We start from the raw sequence: 19,267 nt of genomic DNA, 5'->3' as shown, positions 1-19,267 counted from the left end.
AATGGTTTTACATTTTTGTATTATGTTGTACTCTCTGACCAGTGTTTCCTTTGCAATGTTTTCTATCACTTCAAAACTTTAAAATTCCTATAGTTGAGTTATATACTATAGTCGATAGCTAATTTTTTTAGTTTTATTTAGATGTTTGATTTTTTATTCATGCAGAAAGAATCATTATGTATACCCCAGTTGAATTTACTAAATAATGAGTTTTCTCCCATTGTTTATTATGCTTTGTTCATCAAACATTCAATTCTTGCATTTATTACAGCCTTTTTCCTGGTATCAGTAACACATTTACTCATCGATATTTCTGATTTGTGTCAGAATTCTGTTATTTTAACCAATGTTAATTTATACTATTTGCTACTTCTGTTAGATATCTTTCTCTAGGACAATCACGTACAACCGTTACCACAAGTTAATGTGGTATCATTTTTGAAATACGAGATGTCTTTATTTGAATAGTTTACATCTATAAATCAAGGTGTGAAGAAGTATCAGCTTCATACTATTGGCTTCCCATTAAGAAATGTAGTGTGACTTTACATTTACTCGGGTTTTTCTTTCTGCCATGAAGGTGTCGTATTATTTCTTTTTCTCACACTATTGTGTATATGACTTTTTTCCAAATACTTTAATGTTTTTGCTTTGTTGTAAATGTGTTACTTCTCCTTTTTGTTGGCTTATTGGTAGATATTTAATTGGCTTTCCAAGACGAATCTTGTATTTTGTGAAATCTATAGCTCCCTCTAAACGTTTTAATTCTGTGGCTTTTCTAGGTTTATTCTAATGTTGTCTAAAAAATTCTCTATCTTTAATTTTTAATTTTTTCCTCTCTAATATTCACTTTTAACTTATCTTCATACCTTATTACCAAAATAAGACTTTCTTAGAAACACTGAACACTGAACTTACAGAGGAACAAAAGCTTGTTTGGGTCCTGTTGTTTTTTTTTTTTTTTTAAGATTTTGTTTATTTGGGACGTCTAGATGGCTCAGCGGTTGAGCATCTGCCTTCTTCCCAGGGCCTGATCCTGGAGACTCAGGATCGAGTTCCACATCGGGCTCCCTGCATGGAGCCTGATTCTCCCTCTGCCTGTGTCTCTGCCTCTCTCTGTGTGTGTGTCTCTCATGAATAAATAAATTTTTCCTCTCTCTCTCTCTCTCTCTCTCTGTGTCTCTCATGAAGAAATAAATAAATAAATAAATAAATAAATAAATAAATAAATAAATAAAATCTTTTTTAAAAATCTTGAAAAGGCCCTATAACAGCTTTATTCAGTACTTTGTAGTAGCAAAAAGCATGAGCCGTACCAACAGAGAAAACTTTGAATCCTGGTTCTGCCACTTAATCGCTTTGTTAACTTTATCACTTTGGATGAGCCTTTTCTGTTCTTAACAAGGAAGCATAATAATATTTACTTTATAAGAATTGTTGTGAAGATCGAATGAGCTACCTGGAGTACTTCCACATTAAATTGTTGCTATTATAACTATCGTATTCCTAAGTGATAATAGGCCATGTTTTTCTTCTTCATATCATTCTTACCTTTTATATTATTCTTACATTTTTGTATCATTTTTATCTGTATCATTCTTGCCACATTTCCCTCTAAGGAGAATTTTAAGAAACAAACCATACTTTTCAATACCCAGGGATAATTCATATAATATGTTCCTCAAAGGCTTAAGGGAAAAATTGTTTTATAACTCCATCAGGCCTAGGTGTGTTTTGAAGGATGTGACTCTTCAATACTTTTCCTGTTTTCTTCTGTGTTTATTAGAACATGTCCAGAGAATTGTGAAAATTTTGCCCAAGTGAAAGAAAAATCTGAATTTCAGAAATTTTGTTTACAACCTGAGAATTGTTGATCAATTTATTATCTAGGCTTGCAATGATTTTGGCATGCAGTTACTTATTGAATTGCCTTCTCTCTTCTGTAAGAAACACAGTGTGCATCATTTTACAAAGGGCTTACCTTGGAAACCAACATTTCTTTGATTGTCTAAACCTTTTTGACATCCCAATTCTGCTTTTTCCCTCCCCTATCAGTCAGAACCTTTGTGTGAATCCCAAACCCCCAATTCCCAATTCCCAATGAAAAAGACTCTTCAGAAATGGATGAATAATCAATGTCAACCATCCTTAAATCGCCAGAGGCTTCTGTATGGAATGACCACAACATAGCAGCAGCAAACAGTACTTAACTATTTGCTAATAATGCTAGGCTGGTGAGAATAATTCTACAGGTTCAAAAGGGGAAGAAGATCCTTCACCTTCTGTGCATAGCACGACCCCACCCAGATGTCCACTGACAATCTCTTAAAGGGAATAATAAATGAGTTATAATGCCTTGACAGGAGTAAAATTGAGAGTTCAACAACCCCACCCATCCAGCATCTTTGAAAACACAGCAGTGTTCATTAGGCTATGGATTATAATAAATAATAATAAACCATTACATAACTTTGAGAATTCTTTCCTGTCTCAAAGTTAATTATATACATTGGATGAATGTGTCACTCGAGAGGCTGCTACCTCGTTATCTAGAGTTTTAGCCTTACACATGTCTGCGTAAACGTCTATTAATAATGCTTAAGCATTAAGACATAGTGAGAGTACGGGAGCATGTTCCCTGGGTGTATTCAAATATTTGCTGTGTATACCTTTGTTTGACTGGCTGGGGCAGAGGGACAGGACTGAACATTTAAATCCAGGTGTTGTGAGGTACTTCCCTTTAAAGATCCCTGAGGAATAGTGGTTCTGAGACTAGCCCAAAATGCAATTGGGGAACAAGTGTAAGAATTCAGAGACTATAATGTATATACATTAAGAACTCATCTTGTGGATGAGTCAGCGTGCAACTCGATTTTTCCTGGGTCGTGCCCCCAATCATGCCTAAGGGGGAAGAAAAGAAAAGAAAATGTTGGTTAGCTCTAACTACTAAAGTAGAAAGTAATTCCAAGGTGGGTCCACCCTACAGAGCAAATAAGCCCTTTTATAGTGCTAAGGGGAGGCAACAGCAATTTCCCACTGTCTTTGAGAACACTCCCCAGTGACCTGGTGGCATGAAAATTTGTCTAGCTTCATTTGTGGAGGCCATACCACCTGGGGTAAAAGGACAATTTACTGGGCTAAAATTTGTTTATAGGGCTGTCTTCCTCTCCAGTGTGGACAAAAGTGAATAATAAAACCTCATTTGCAACTTTCACTGGTCAGACATGGCGAACAAAAGAATAATATGTTGAAGCTATACTATCTCGAGAGCTAGCAAATTGACCTATTTATGACCTTACATTTATAATAAAATGATTATTTCACCAATGCAATAACAATAAAATCGAGCCGGTTTGGGGATTAGGGAAAGCTGGAGTGCCCCACAGGAGATGTGGTTTACAATGGTGGACAGAGGTAAACGCACTGGTTTTGACCTAAGTTACGTTTAGTATAAAGACTCCTTTGTTGACTCACTGTGATAACAGTTCCTCATTTGTTAGATCATGGTGTATAAAGTTATATAAGTCAGCCCTGCCCTTCTCTCCAGACTACTGCAGTAGCCAACACCTCCTCCTTTTAGCTATGGTAGTTCCTGGACTGCCAAAGCCACTTCCTACATGGCAGCCAAGTTTGACTTTTAGAGAGTAGTGCAGGTAATTAGGCAAGCTCCATAGGAGGTGGGCAGAGGGGGTTAGGAATTAGTCTTTCTGTTTACCTTTTTCTTCACATAACCAGAAACTCCTGCGCTGTTCCACTTACGGTAGGATTCTACCCATGATGACAAAAGTATCAGAAGCTGTCCTTGCACATCGTCCTGATAACTTTCACAATCCTCGCCAAATGCCTTGGGGAGGGGGGGGTGTGTCTCAATTATTTAAAGGGCAGTTTGTGCCAGTGTTCTCCTTCCAACCATTAGGATCCTGCTCCTATTATCTGGCATTTAACAAGCAGACATTGATTTCTTACCTAAAATTAGATGGGAGAATTCTATTGGGATCAGTCTGGCAGAATTAAAAAATGTAATGGGCCTGAGAATTCGCTTGGTTTCTCAACGTAACTGCAACTTAAACGTCTCCTGCGATGTTTTTTTGCACTTTCTGGAGAGCATGTAGAACTCTGCAGTGGGGTGAAGCAGTTCATGGCAGGAGAGCAGCACATGAATTGCTATGAGCTTGTCACTGAGGCTCTCGCATATGCGTATGTTATCAAGTACAATTGTCCTCATAAAATTAAATAAAAGCACGCGTTTATTATTGGGGCTCCAATTAAGGGACAGCTGGTGTTCCTATTACACTTGCATTAGATTGAAACTGGTAATTTAGCTGTCCAGATGCACGTTTTTTAATCAAAATATGAAATTGCATTTGCTTTGTCCGTTTCACAAGTATCGAGGACCCTACCCTAGGGCTCTTGCTTCCCTTCAAAGTCCATCGAAGAAGGGAAACTATTGGCACCAGTCAAGATTTCCCTGGGGTTCTTAAAGGGAAATAAAGGATTGGGACTTTTACAGAAGTCAGCTCCCAGGAAAGCAGCTGGTGAGTATTCTTTTTCTTTTACTTTCTCTGGCCTCCAGTGAGCCAACATATTTGTTGACTAAGGCCATTTTTAGGGAATTACCTGTCTCACTTCACCCGTATCTGAAGTGCCTCTAAGCGTACAGCATTTCTCATTCGCACTTCAGTTCCTGGAGCTCTAGAAACTTTGCCGCCTCCCTGCCCCCTCTTCGGGGATGTGCGCGAGCTCTGTTTGTTTTCGCTTTTGTAAAACCTGAGCGTTATGATTTGTCCCCCGCTCCTCTAATAAAGAAACGACTGAGAGCCTTTGTAACGGAGGCTGGGCCGCCGGGTTTGGGGGGGAGAGGCGCCACACCCCCTGAGAATAAAGCCCGCGCGACGCTCTCAGAGAACCACGCACGAATGAACGAAGCACACAAAGAATACATTTGGCGACGAAACAGCGCCCTGCAGAAGGAAAGTGCCCGCACTCGGAGCGGGGGCGCGACTTTTGGCGCTCTTTGGGAGCGGCGGGAAGGAGGCCAACGAAGGAACGGGTGGGCGCGGGAGCGGGGGCCGCCCGCCGCCTGACTCCCGCCCCGTCCGCAGCGGCCAGCCGACGCGGGGAGCCGCGCGTGCCGAGCCAGGTGAGGTTAGCGGCGGCGGCGGCTGTGACGGTGCGGGGCGCGCCGCGCTACCTGGCCGGGCGGGGCGGGGCCGGGCGGCTGAGGGCCGGCCCAGCGTTCCCGCTGCCCGAGCGCCTCTCGACCCGCCCGAGGAGTTGCGCGCGAGTTGCCGTTTTTGGCGCCTGAAACCCCCCATGAGCGCCATTCCCGCGGCGCGTCCCGCTGACCGGGCGCCGGGGGTGGGGGGTAAGGGGGGCCGGCGGCGGCCGCGGGCTCTACCCTGCCGGCGGGCGCAGGGCACGCCTTTGGCGAGGCCGGGCGGGGTTGGGGCCCGGGTTGCCATAGCAGCTACTAGCCGGGGCGGGAGCCCCACGCCCGCCGCCGCGAGGGAGCCGAGAGCTCTGAGGTGTGCTCCGCGCGGACTAAACCAAGAGCTTGGGAGAAGTGGGGGGGAGGCCCGAGCCGGGCGCCCCCCACGCTCCAGGGCGCCGGCCTGCTCCGGCCGGAGGCCCCCGCGCTTGGGAGCCAAAGCGAAGCTCCTCGCCTCGGGGCCCGAAGGGAGGCTCGCGCGAGCCCGGGGGGGTCGGGGCGGAGGGGCCGGGGAAGCGCCGGGATCGTCGCCTCAGTCCGGGAGTCCCTGTGCGCTTGTCCCTCGCCTTTGACATTTTACACCCCACAGCGGCGACTCGGAGCAGGGTTGCACGTCCCAGGCATGAAGTTCTGTAGGTGGGGCGGGCTTTAATTTGCTTATATCTAATGATTTCAGGAGCCTCGCTTTAAAATGGCGGCATTCAGTACGCACCCCTGCTAAATGCTCCCCCGGCACCGGGGCCACCTCGCGCAGCGCTGCTTTTGCTTCTGCTGCTAACAGATGGCATGTGCCGCTGTCGCTGCCCCCGCCGCTGCCGCTGAGAGCAAGACCCCTTAGCCCCTGGGTTTGCGCTGGCAGCATAATAAGGTAAGGCTGGAGTTGAGCCGGGGTTGTGAGAGCGGCTGCCTTCCTGGGACGCCAACGAAATCAAATGCCTTTTAAACTTTAGTTTTCAAGTAGCAAGTAAAAGGAAAAGTAACACTGTAACTTTGCTGCAATCTGGGGGTTTTAATCTTTCTTCTTCTTCCTGTTCTTCCGTCTTTCCTTTTCTCTGCCTTTTCCTTCGTGTTCTTCTTCTATTTCTATACGGATTTTTTTTTTTTTTTTTTTTTTTTTTTTTTGCTGTGTGATTCAAATGCATTTCTTGCGTGGCATATCATCAGCAAAGGCTTTTAACACCTAATTCCCCCGTGTTCGTGCGATATCGTGAGCAGTGCCCCAGCTTCCTTGCAGAGCCTTGTCTTTTCCCGCTCTGGATCAACACATTTGGCAGCTCGCTTTTACTACCGGCATCTGAAGGGCATGGGGATAGATTTTAGGAGGCTTAACGGGCTGCCTTCGCTTCACGTTTATGAAAACTTCCCTAAACATAGTGTAAAGGTACTTTATTTTTAGCAAAAGGTAACTTTATTTTTAGCATTCACACAGTCAGCTTTTATGGTAAGAAAACGAAATTAAATCAAGGCAAGTAACGAAACTTAACATTCAGGTGATTTATTTGTGTAGTTCTAGCATTACTGTAGTGGACCTACTGTGTGCTCGGACTACTGTCTATTGATTGATACGTATGGATACAACAGTGAGGTTGAACTTACTATATTGCTGTACTCGAGGTAGTGTGTTTTAGAGGAGTTCTTTTTCTTTTCCTAGATATTCCCAAATTGCTTAATTGGGCATGGATCCGTACATACGAGATAAAGCTTATGATTATGAGCTGGTATCCTTTCTCTACGAATGTATTAACTTCATGGGAAAGCATCAATTAAAACAATTATTACAAGATTTAATTTTGAAATGACTGCTGATTTTTCACTGCGTTGACTCCCTGGTTTAATCGATAAGTCTGGGTGATTACTGATGTGATGGTTGGAAAGTGGACACTTGAAATAGCAATCCAAGTGACCAGGCATCCTTAATATAATTCATCCGTGGTTCTCCCCAACCTCCGATAAAAGGAATATTGACAATGAGGCTTACCAGAGACCTCAGATTTTTCTGGTTATTTTCGTACCTTCTTTTTGCCTATGCAGATGTTTAAATAACAACTTTTTAAAGTTGTTTTTAAAATTTTCCCTCAGTATGCAGTACCTTTGGGGGCTGCCTTCACGTTTATGGAAACTTCCCTAAACATAGTGTAAAAGGGCTTTTGCCTATAGCCAGCTGATATTCTGCCTCTGTCCACTTTTTACTTCTTCCTGAGCAATAGAAGCTACTGGCTGGCAGACTCTTCTGCTAAATTTAGCAAGCTTCTAGGAAGGGGTGAAAGTGATTGTTTTGCACCTATTAAAAACAGTGCAGTTTTCCTGCCCAGGTGCTGCGGTGTGCCTAGAAAGGAAAAAATGAACTGTTTACAGTGGAATTTACTATACAATGAATTTTGCATCAGTGTTTCCAGATCGTTTTTGAGAGAAGTGTGTAGGGGATTCATTGCTTCACATCTGAAAGGAGAGTTCCTGCAGGTAGAGCAAACAGATACCTGTGTTGTTGCCCTGGGGATGGGGGTGGAGGGTGACCCAGACCAACTTCTCCCATTTTTAGTGCTTAAAGACTTAGATCTCACTTCAACACACTTGGCCCCCTGATGTGCTGCCTTGGTGCTGAATGACTTTGGACCAAAAGCATCCTTAAAAAAAATGAAAAGATTAAACCTTGAGGCCAGAATAGACCAGCTAAACTAGTATCAGAGACGTTAGGGGGAAGTTTTGCCGGTTAACATGCTGCAGCTTCATATAGTGAGGAGATTGGAGACCTTGTGTGAAAACATCAGTGAAGGGGTTTGCCAGAAAAAAAATATTTTGAGAGAGAATTGATATAGTGCGAGGCTGGAGGTGGTGACTGCATGTTTTGCTCTACTTCTAAGAGCTACTTCATTTCTCTAATTTCCTTTGCTGCTTTAAGCGGTCATAATGATTCCCAGGACTATTATAAAGTACCTTTTTTTCCTCAACTGTCCACTCCAGGCATTTTACAGCAGCTGCTCTTTCAGGGGGATATAAAACGTATGATTATGAGCTGGTATCCAAAGTATCTTTGGTATTCCCTTGTACCCACCCTTTACCTAAGCAAAGCTTCATGCAAAGTAGACACTTGCAAGATGTTGAATCAGAAAAGAAAAAATGAGTAATTTGTAAATTCACAAAGGAGCAGATTTCGTGCCCACCTTTTAATTGCGACAGTACATTTTTGTGTACCTGCAGGAACTGAAAAATTTAAAGTAGGTGAGATGGTCCACTTTCCTAATTGTCTGCATTCTATTTGCTTCTCACTGTACCTCTAGGCTCTCGTGTAATTCATTTTTCTGACCAGTAGGTATTTTATTATCTTGCCCAGCTCTACAGTGTGAAGAAGTAACCAGAGCAGCTTGGGGGAAGGAAAAAAAGGTTTTGTACTGCACGTGCTGGAACAGTGACAGTCTATTGGCTGCTCTGCAAATGCTGACAATATAGTTTGAAGTACAATTTTGTTCTCTACCCAGCTGTCTTTAGATGTGAGAGGGGATAAGAGGAAGGGGGTGAGAAGCCATCAAGTGATGAAGATTTTCATTCTGAAAATCATACACTGCTCCTACTTAATAACACAATACATTCAGGAAGGGGATGGTATTTTCCTGTTTGGAAATAAATGATGTTGTCTGGTAGGACAACAAACAGGGATTGGGGCATAGCAGATAAGAATAAGTTACATGTTTGACAAGTAATCTGATCCTGTAATTAAAAGTAGATAATGGTCACTGCCATGTTAAAACTATCTAGTGTCAAAAAAAAAAAAAAAAAAAAAACTAGTGTCTGAAAGAGCGCAAGGCTACAGTCACCTCTACCTCAAGGTTCTTCCACAGTCTTGTGTTTTCTTAAACAGGGTCTCTCAGGCTGAACAGATGGATTCCCCCCAACCCCATTCTCAGTGTATGTTATGTCGGAAAACGGAAGTCAGAAGTTGTGTTTCTTTGTGGGCTTTTTCTGCCCCTCCTGAGGTGTGATACGGTTGTCACTTCGAAAATAGAAGGAAATGTGTACCTCAGATAAAATGAGGTGGCAATTTTTCTTTTTTCCCTAGGAGAATAAACTGTGTTTGGGAGCAAGTCGTTTAATTTTAATTACCAACCAAACAACAAACAAACACAAATTATGACCAAAAAGAAAGCAATTAGATCTGTATTCATGTGGGCTTTCAGATCTTAAGGAAACCAGATGGTTCCAAGGCATCCTGCTCTTCCTAAATGGTTATATATCGTCTCAAGACAGCCAAATGACAGTGTTGGAGGGACACCTTTGAGGATTAGGATAAATAAGGTATCTGTTACATTACCAAGTGTTAATGACATCCATGTGATCTAAAAGGGATCAGAGAGATGTTTTTTTTTCCAGCTCATTTTAGTAAAAACGCAATATCAATCCATCATTTATTTCTACTTCATATTAAATGGAGCAACAGAGTTTTTAAAAGATTGGTTGGAGGCATGATGCAGTCTGGAAAGAGGGACCTTATTTTTGGATGAGAAATAAAGGTATTCCCAGGTTGTCTGGGCACATCCACACAAGCACACACATACATGCGTGCACAAATTATTTGTCACTTTTGAACAATATATACAGCCATGCGTTGACTTCTGCCTGGAGGATTATGGGCAAGTATCTATTCAATTCCAGGCAGTGAACTTTTGGGAAAAGGATACTCAAGAGAAAGGAAGAATGAAAGGAAGTTTGATTTAAATGTCTTTTTTTAAAAAGATCTTACTTACTTATTCATGAGAGACACAGAGAGAGGCAGAGACATAGGCAGAGGGAGAAGTAGGCTCCATGCAGGGAGCCTGTTGCAGGACTTGATCCCAGGACCTTGGGATCACGCCCTGAGCCAAAGGCAGGTGCTCAACCGCTGAGCCAACCAGGCATCCCAGAAGTTTGATGGAAATGCACATGAGCATGTGTGTGTGTAGTGTAGTGTATGTATGTATGTGAGTATAATATGCATATGTATCTATGTGTATATTCATGTGCATGTATATATGATACACACATAAATTTTCCCTCTGTGTGCATACGATGCTTTTCAAGAAACTCCAGCACAGTCATCCCAGAACTCTGTAACAGCCGTGAGGACAAAGTGTTAAGGGGAAGAAAAGAGCCTGTTTAGAGATTTAGGAATCAATTAGGCACGCTTGTTAAATACTATGTCCACTCTCAAGGCCCACTTCCATCAGTGCCAAATTGGCTTATGAGTAAGAGTGATTTGTTTCCCATTTCAGGCAGGAGTTTGTTTTATGCCTGCACCATGGGTGAACTCAACAGGCCCAGGAAGAAAGGGCCTCCAATTGAGAAAGGCAGTCTGGACCGAAATGTGGGGAGTTGGCACTAGAAACTTCTGACAGGCTATTTGATCTCCTGAGGCCATGGGAGCATCCTAGAGCTTGGCAGTTTGCTGGCTCTTCTTTTCCTTTTTTTTAAAAAAGATTTTATTTATCTAATCATGAGACACACACACACACACACACACACACACACACACAGAGGCAGAGACACAGGCAGAGGGAGAAGCAGGCTCCATGCAGGGAGCCCGATGTGAGACTCGATCCCAGGACCCCAGGATCACGTCCTGGGATGAAGGCAGGCACTAAACCGCTGAGCCACCCAGGTATCCCAACTGGCTCTTCTTTTCCATTTTGAATCATTCAAACTGCTTCAAAATTATCTGCATCGGATTCTTTGCATCCTGAGCTTCCTGGCATTTCCTGCAATTGATGTGGAAGTTTGAGAGACGTATCTTTGGGCTTGTTCAGGGGTCCCTAGGCCACTTATCAGGCAGTTGGCTGGGCTTTCTGGTCTCACATCCTCCATGCCCGGCATGTAGTAGGCGCTCCATAAAAGTTTGTTAAATAGAAGTGTAGATTAGTCTTTCTAACTGGTCCTTAGATTTTTATCAACATCTTTCCTGTGATTTCAGGTAGCAGTATCTCTATCTTTAGTGTCCCCCCTCCTCCCCGCAAAATCAGTAATAACCACAACAGCAACAATCAGACTGAAGCCCAGGGTGAGTGTCCTGTGGCAGCCACGGTAACAGCTGGAACAGGCTCAGGGCAGAGCAAGCAGCGGCAGCCTTTGGGCTGAGTCCTCAAGGAGTGGCCTGCAAGCCAGCTGCTGTTTTTTTCTATCACGTGCAGTTACATTTACCTGTATCTGCCTCCTGTCTCAGGGAAATCAGTCTTCAACAAGAAGTTCTGTAGAAATAGTTCTTCAAACCGTTGCACCAGATTAAAAGAAAAAAAAAAAAAGAGAAATACAGGGACTTGGAAGCCTTGTGCCACGTGTAGTTTAGAAAGTGATGAAGTTACAGACAAAAACCAAAAGGACGCTGAGGGCTGTCTCATTTTCAGTTAAACACTGCCCATTTGGAGGTTGAATTTGCATAGTTTTTTATTTACCAAGATACAGGTATGAATAGCGCCTCTTTTTACTGGATCCAGAAAGCAAAGTCCACATGGTACAAGAGACACAAGAGCTGCCATTTCGCATCTCCCACAATTATCTTTTGTGCCCAGAGGACCATCACTCTTTAGGTACAGCCTCAAGCAATCTCCCCTTATGTGACAGTATGAAGAGACCAAACAAGGGGGTAGGATTGGGGCGGGGGGGCTGTAAGCAAAAAAAAAAAAAAAAAAAAAAAGCCAGTGAAAACCAGAAAGCTTGCATTTCACCTTTTGTCTGGTAGTCCTCAACCTTCATGAAGGAAAACAAAACAATGCAAAACAAAAGCACCGCGTATAATATTATCTTGGGCATATAGCCCTTAGTATAATTCCTATTTTGTGCTTTACAGACCAAGAAAATGAGGTGATCACGTGCTGTTAAAGTGGCTGCTCTATTAAGATTCGATTCAGGTACGATGTAATGCTGCTCCTGCATGTATAGAGACACATTCAGCAAGACCCATGGAACAATGGAGGCCACATTTCCCTGCAGCGCCCACATGGAGGTTGCATTTGTTCTCTGAAAAGTCAGGTGTTTGGGTGATGGTCCAGGTGTGGGTTCACAGTTCACAGATGCTTCTCAAAATGCTTGCTGTCTGTGATCAATGAAGATCCCAAAGTAGAGGAGTGTATTCTTTTCCAAAGTGATTTTGAGAACAATTTAAACTCCTCAGTTCATGTGAGCATTTTTCGTAATTAGATAGCCTGAAGAAAAGACCTTATTAGCTCACCCAGAAGTTAGGAGTGAAAAATCGTATGTGTGATAAGGGCACATTTTAGGTCTAAAGGCTTCAAAATACAGAAAACATGAGGTGGAAGACTGGAGTGCCAAGTAACCTGATCTGTTTCATGATTGCCTGTGGTAGTGGCAGTGGCCTCAGGTGGATGCAGAGGCCACAGTCAGTAAGGGCGCTACCAGCTTTCTGCGAGCCAGGATCTGGGCTCTGATTGACAGGCACCCCAAGAGGGCCTTTTTGAGAAAGACTTTAGATTTGGGTTGGGGGACTTTTGCCCAGGCAACTCGCTGCCTTGCTAACATGTATGAATCCTCTTTCTCAGAGAGAGAAACCTGGTTTTGCTGGGGGACTCATTTGTACATACTGAGAGCTTCAGTGTCATGATAATAAGAGGGCAAAATGCTTTTACTTTCTGGCTAAAACCCCTTCCAAAGCTCCTTTGTATAGCAAAGTTGACAGGCTGGAACAATGTGCCATAGGGCTTGGCATTTCATACTGCTGGAAAAAGACAAGAATACCTCCACGTGTTGCAAAGAGTGTGATAATGATAATAGTAATAAAAGGATCTAAGATATGATTCCCTTGGAAAGTTCTCATGCACGCACGCACTTTGAAGTCACCTTGTGGAATGGTGAGAGGGAACCAGGGCAGAGAGACCAAGTCTCAGAAGTGAGTTCCTCCTCTATGAGATGCTGCAGTCTGCAATCCTCTCCCTTACTAATATAATAGCAGCTCTCAAAATTGATCCTAAATGAACAGGAAACAATAAGGCTAGCTAATGTCCAGTTGTAAATACTTATTTTACTAATACGGTCCATTCCTGAGTTCCTTAAAATATAGGCGTTCAAGTGACTGGTCGAGTGACCTGTGCTACGTAAACTGGGGGTGGGGATGTGTGGTAAAAGTCACATTTTTTTTCACTTTTAAGCCGCCTCCTGGCCTTCCATCCATCCCCAAAGAAATTTCCGTATTTTTAACCATCGAAGAAAACGGTTCAGACAGAGGCACTCAGAAATGGTGACAAGCAATGACAGGAAATGCTGGTTGCACCTCGTTCTCCTTCGTGACTCCGTGAGACCACAGCTGGCTGATTTGCTTTCAACTTCCTGTTTGGGGGCTCTTTGGGTCAAAAGTAGCAGTGTTTTCCATATAGATTTTTTTTTTTTTGCTTTATTCTGTAAGGCCACAATAAATCTGTCACTGGACTGCATGTTTTGTATATTTTATGGACTGTATCATGTGGTTTGAGTTTAATTTGGAAAGCAGTGCTGTTATAATCAAGAGTCCCCCCACACACACACGTGCAGCTTTAGGGTCTGGGAATTGCATGGGGCCTTCGAAAGTTTATAGCTCTATTTACACAATAGTGATTGCCAAGGAGGGCATTTCCTGCCAGTTAATGACCGGTTGGAAAGGCCAAAAGTCCAAATCCAGGAGGAGAGGACCATTCATTAAATGCCACGAAGAGACCAGGGCTCTTTTATCAGGAGGTGGTGAGGAGAAAGTGAAACCACATTCTGTCTTTTGAAGGGCCCAGGACAGCGTGGGCAGAGCCACAGATGGATGCAGGGCGACTTTTCAGGATTGGAACCAACGAGCTGGTCCACAGGTTGTCAAATCCAGACTCGGGTAACTAGGACGTTTTCCTTTTGGTGGAAGGGACAGATAAGGATGAGGGCCCCTAACTCACCTCAGTATTAACTGAGAGAAAACACTCACCTCCCAGGTGTTACAGCTACCTTAAAAACCTGTAAGAATCACATGAATGACTTTCCTAATTGGTTAGATAATTGATTGTTGCTAAAGTAGGCAAGAATTTAGGAATGGAAGGCATGATACCTTTACGAGGTCAGTTTCACAGGACGCCAATATTGCATTTGGATTCCCTGATATAATGTCAGTAAATAAGGTGTACCAGGAGCACTCTGCCTTCTGTGGAAGTTCCTTTGAGGGTGAGGGCTGTAATGTTAACCGTTTAACCTCAGACATTCCCAGGAAACAGTTTTGTCCTCAGCGTAATTCTTGCCTGCTATAAAGCAGCTGAGGTGTGAAGAGTTTGGCATTGATTTAGAGCAAAAACAGAGTCAGACCGAGATTAGGTTCATATCCAGGCATTCCGGACTTCCTGGCCTGTCCTTCACTCCCTTAGCTTCCTAAGCCCTCAGTTTGCCAAAATGTTAAATGCTTACGGAAGATAAACATCTGTTCTGAGTTCTAGAGTAGATACCACCATGTAAGGGAGGTTGTATGACACTCCCACTTCTGAACATAGCTTGATCCTTTACCTTGAAAATTTTAACTTCTTTCATATCTTCCAAATTGTGGGGGGAGTGCAGGGGGTGAGCTGGACCTCTGAAATATAGGCAATCATTACAGGCCAGACACCTGGCTTTCTTCATGGGATTGAGTAATCTGTCAGATGCACAACAAACCAAATATTAAGTTTCATTTTTGGGTCTGGCAAATGTCATTATATGCTTTTTAAAATGTCCAGTCATCCAAGGATTTCTGGCCATTACCAGTTCACAAAATAAAAGAGTTTTCTGAAGTTTAAAGCATTCTACGAAGGAACTGTATACTATACCCATTACTGTTGTTGCTATTAGATGAGACCTCGAGGAGATGTAGAAAGAGTGACTGGCAGAACTACAAAATATATTTTTTAAAGACCTGATTTTATTCTTTGAACATCACCCAGTTTGAATGTTAAGATACACTAAAATTTTCCTAGCTCAGCTTAAAGACAATATTCTGGTTTACAAAATGTTGTGGGCTAAGAACAAACAAGGTTTTTCTAAGTAGGTGTTCTATTGACCTGAAAAATTAACACATTTAAAATTTAATTAGCACAGCTGCATTTAAATAATGATCCAAAAATGTTAGAAGTATCTCGTTCTGAGAGGTTACATACCCCTTCCACCTTGACATTATTTTGTTTAGCAGATTCTTTATAGGTTATTCAAAAATAAACTTAAAGCTGGCTCAGGTAACTGCCACAGTCTGTACTAGGGCCATCAAAGTTAATGAAGATTTACCCTGCTATATATGGAGCCAACATTAGCTCATGGCATGGGAAAAGTCTATTCATTCTGTCATTGTAGCTTTTAAGTGGTAGGCAACAACTCATTAGTGCATAATGAAAACCATTTAGTAGGTTGTGACTAGCAGTCTTATAAACAAAATCGAATAAAATAGTAAGAAAATATCAAAATATGTTGTGTAGGAAGGTTAGATATTTTTGGTGAGGCTTTTTCAGATCTAGAAACATACATACTTAGGATGTGAAATATGCTTCTTACTATTTGTTGCTGGCAAAACGGTTGAGAAGTCAGTGCTTTAGTGGGCATTTATTTCAAACTGAATCAGAAACATTGGGCAGCCCTGGTGGCTCAGGATGTGGTCCTGGAGACCCAGGATCAAGTCCCACATCAGGCTTCCTGCATGGAGACTGCTTCTCCCTCTGCCTGTGTCTCTGCCTCTCTCTGTGTCTCTCATGAATAAATGAATAAAAAATCTTTAAAAAAATAAACATTTTGTCCTGCTTTTGAGGAGAAAGTGGTCGAGGGATACTGGGGGTTGTGGTACTGACACACTGAGCAATGGCTACTTAAATACCTTGACAGTCACGTATCTGCTTTTCAATCTGAAAAATGAGACATATTGCTGCTGGGATGCTTGCTATAAGGTTTAATGTCTATGGTATTTTGTAATCCTGAGGAGATGCACTTCCTGTCAGTATTCTGTATTTACCAAGTGGTATTGCTAAAACACGAGACAAAGAAAAGACTGCTAGCTAGGAACAGAAGGCAAAAAAGTACATCTTAGGAAAAAAAAAAAAAAACCACACTAAAAATCTTGGGATAGTTGGGCCTGAGTTCTTCTAGCAGGAAAAGAATTGTCAAGAAAATTTAAATGTAGGAGAAAGCCCACCTTATTTTAGGATGAGTTAAATGTAAGTTAAAGTGTTCAAAAATTGCTTTTGATTTCTTAGAAATCAAAAACGGTCCTATCAAGAGAGAATGTATTTGCCAGAAGAAAGCTGATTTTTAAAGAATATAAATGTACACATTTACCATACATTGGGAGAAAATCTGAGCATGGTTGTTTTTTCTGCAGTGAACAAAGGCAGACATTAAATAAATTTGAAAACTGTGGATAGGAGGCAGAAGGCAAGCGTCTATTCAATATACCTAGGATATTGATGTGAATGATTATACAAATAGAGAAGACAATAGCCACATAGGCTTTCTCGTTACTATTTTATACTAATGAGAATTAAGCCCAGTAATAGAAAAGAAAAAGCTTTACTCACAGGTTGTACTGAGTGTACTGTTTTAGGAGATTGGAAACATCCTTAGAAGCCTGGACAATATTTGCATATTCCCTTGACTTAAATAACCATTAGAAGGGAGGAAAACATTATCTTCTGGGGCACTTGGCATCTCCACTTGGATCCTAAGGATCTTGTCTTTACCCCCGACCACCCACCTCCTTACGCCAGCCCTCAGTTGCCTCCCAGTGTCATTAAATCTTACTACTGCTTTCTCAAATCTGAGAATTTGAAATGAAATTAGGCTTTTCATCACAGACATTTAAATGCTAAACTTAAGTTACCTCTGAAAATAAAATACAATCTCCTCTCTAATAGAGAGTTGGTAACAAATTTTGTCATTATGAATGAGTTCTCTTCTCCCTCTTCAGATACACCCTATTTTAAAACCTTAGAATAGAAAAAGACTTATACAGCTAATGGTTGTGTAATTAGCTTTATGAAATGAGATGTAAAACAAATTAAGCACAATAATAAAGTGTTACTCCATCACCCTCCCCAAAAAAACCACCCAAAAAAACCTTGTTACATACATTACTGTATTGATGATGAGAAAAATGGACACACACCGACGGGTGAAACTGCATACATTTCCAGATCCTGGGAGTGACAGCTTTTAGCTATTTCTCATTCTATTCATTAAAACTCTTTAGAAAGCATCACCATGTATGTTTCTTGGCTGGGGGATAACGTTGCTCGTAGCAGCGATTGCACCATAAGCAACATTTACAGAGGAGCATAGCGTAGGTATAGTAAGGTGTGGGCATTTAGAGCACACATTAAGATTTCCAGCTGCAGCAAGCATATGGTTGGTGGTGTGTTTTAGGCAAACAAAATTAGTCATTGGTTTGGGGTGTCAGATCCTTTTTTTTTTTCACTTTAGCCGTCTGAGTTTTGTTTTATGGAATACTTGGCAAATGATTAGTAATAAGGAAAAGCTACATAAGAAGGTTTGCTAAGGCCAACTAAACCCCAAGCTCTTGTTCATTTCACTTAGCATTCCACTGTTTCCCGGTGTGTTTGTGAAATATTATAACTCGCATGACACATCTGCCAAATTACATTTAAAACTTTGAGGCAGACATACACCTTCAACAGGTGAGTTCTTTTCATTTATTGTGAACAAAAATTTCCTTCAGAAGGCAACGAGACAGTGAGGGCAAACTAAATTCTAGAATGAAGAAGGGAAATTAAGAAGTTGATATTGCTGTTGGCTCATCAGTGAGGAAAACCCCTTGGTCTGAAGAATTGCAGCCATCAGCACTCCCAGGAAGCCTGCAGTGATGAGGCAGAAGGAAAGCAAAAAGCCTGATCATCTCAGCCCCAGGACAGGAGCTCCAGCTCATGTTGTTTCTCGTGGTAGGTAACAATTCAAACCAAACAAAACACAACAAAACCCTCTTGAAACGAGAGGTTGGTTTATTTTTGAGTGAAAATAAGCTGGGTTTCCTTGGATTCCTATAAGGGGACTACCATGAAGTATACATCCAGACTTCTGAGACATCCTACTTTTAGCTTCCTAAAGCATAGCAGACTTAGGAAATAGGAAGTCAGAAAATAAAATCAACAATCATTGCTTTCTTTTGTGTCACTAAGGGTCCCTTTCTGAATTGCTTGGTGTGAATGATGGCATAGACTTGTCACCAGGTGTGATGTCAGAAGCCTGTGACTTCCCTTGACACTTCCTCATGCTGGTAGGCCCCAACAGGGTGACATGGGCTCTTGGAGTTCTTGAGTGGCAGTTTTTTGCTACCACCTTCATCTCCAGGAATATCTTATGCTTTAAAATCAATCTTAATATCCGTAGGCAGGAGTTCATATATAGAAATAAAATTTGAACCCCCATTTTCACACCCAATAAAAATGTCCTATAATAGGTGTTTATTTAGAGTCAACTGACATTTACTGAACAATTACTATATGCCAGATGCTTTGTTTTTTTTTGTCAGTGTCACTCTGATTTATTTTTATTTTTATTTTTTAATAAATTAATTTTTATTGGTCTTCAATTTACCAACATACAGAATAACACCCAGTGCTCATCCCGTCAAGTGTCCCCCTCAGTGCCCATCACCCATTCCCCCCACCCCCAGCCCTCCTCCCCTTCCACCACCCCTAGTTCGTTTCCCAGAGTTAGGAGTCTTTATGTTCTGTCTCCCTTCCTGATATTTTCCACACATTTCTTCTCCCTTCCTTTATATTCCCTTTCACTATTATTTATATTCCCCAAATGAATGAGAACATAACACTGTTTGTCCTTCTCCGATTGACTTACTGCACTCAGCATAATACCCTCCAGTTCCATCCACGTTGAAGCAAATGGTGGGTATTTGTCGTTTCTAATGGCTGAGTAATATTCCATTGGATACATAAACCACATCTTCTTTATCCACTCATCTTTCGATGGACACCGAGGCTCTTTCCACAGTTTGGCTATTGTGGACATTGCTGCTATAAACATCGGGGTGCAGGTGTCCCGGCGTTTTATTGCATCTGAATCTTTGGGGTAAATCCCCAACAGTGCAATTGC

At 42.1% G+C, this 19,267-nt stretch overlaps 1 protein-coding gene across 9 annotated transcripts in view; it reads left to right on the top strand.

The window, feature by feature from the left end:
- The first annotated feature begins 4,703 nt into the window (after window positions 1-4,703).
- MBNL3 (muscleblind like splicing regulator 3) overlaps window positions 4,704-19,267 on the top strand; it is a 115,381-nt gene continuing 100,817 nt past the window's right edge. For 4 of the 9 annotated variants that reach the window (XM_072744387.1, XM_072744383.1, XM_072744385.1 and 1 more), the window contains exon 1: window positions 5,788-6,077. The gene's annotated coding sequence lies outside the window, so the exon portion shown is untranslated. Of the gene's footprint in view, window positions 5,141-5,787; window positions 6,078-12,020; window positions 12,082-19,267 lie in introns of those variants that run through there. The other 5 variants (XM_072744386.1, XM_072744389.1, XM_072744382.1 and 2 more) reach the window with 5 other exon arrangements.

Source organism: Vulpes vulpes, chromosome X (assembly GCF_048418805.1).
Source record: "Vulpes vulpes isolate BD-2025 chromosome X, VulVul3, whole genome shotgun sequence".
Lineage (NCBI taxonomy): Eukaryota > Metazoa > Chordata > Mammalia > Carnivora > Canidae > Vulpes > Vulpes vulpes.
The sequence above is the reverse complement of the archived record's forward strand: the minus strand, read 5'-3'. Positions and strand labels throughout refer to the sequence as shown.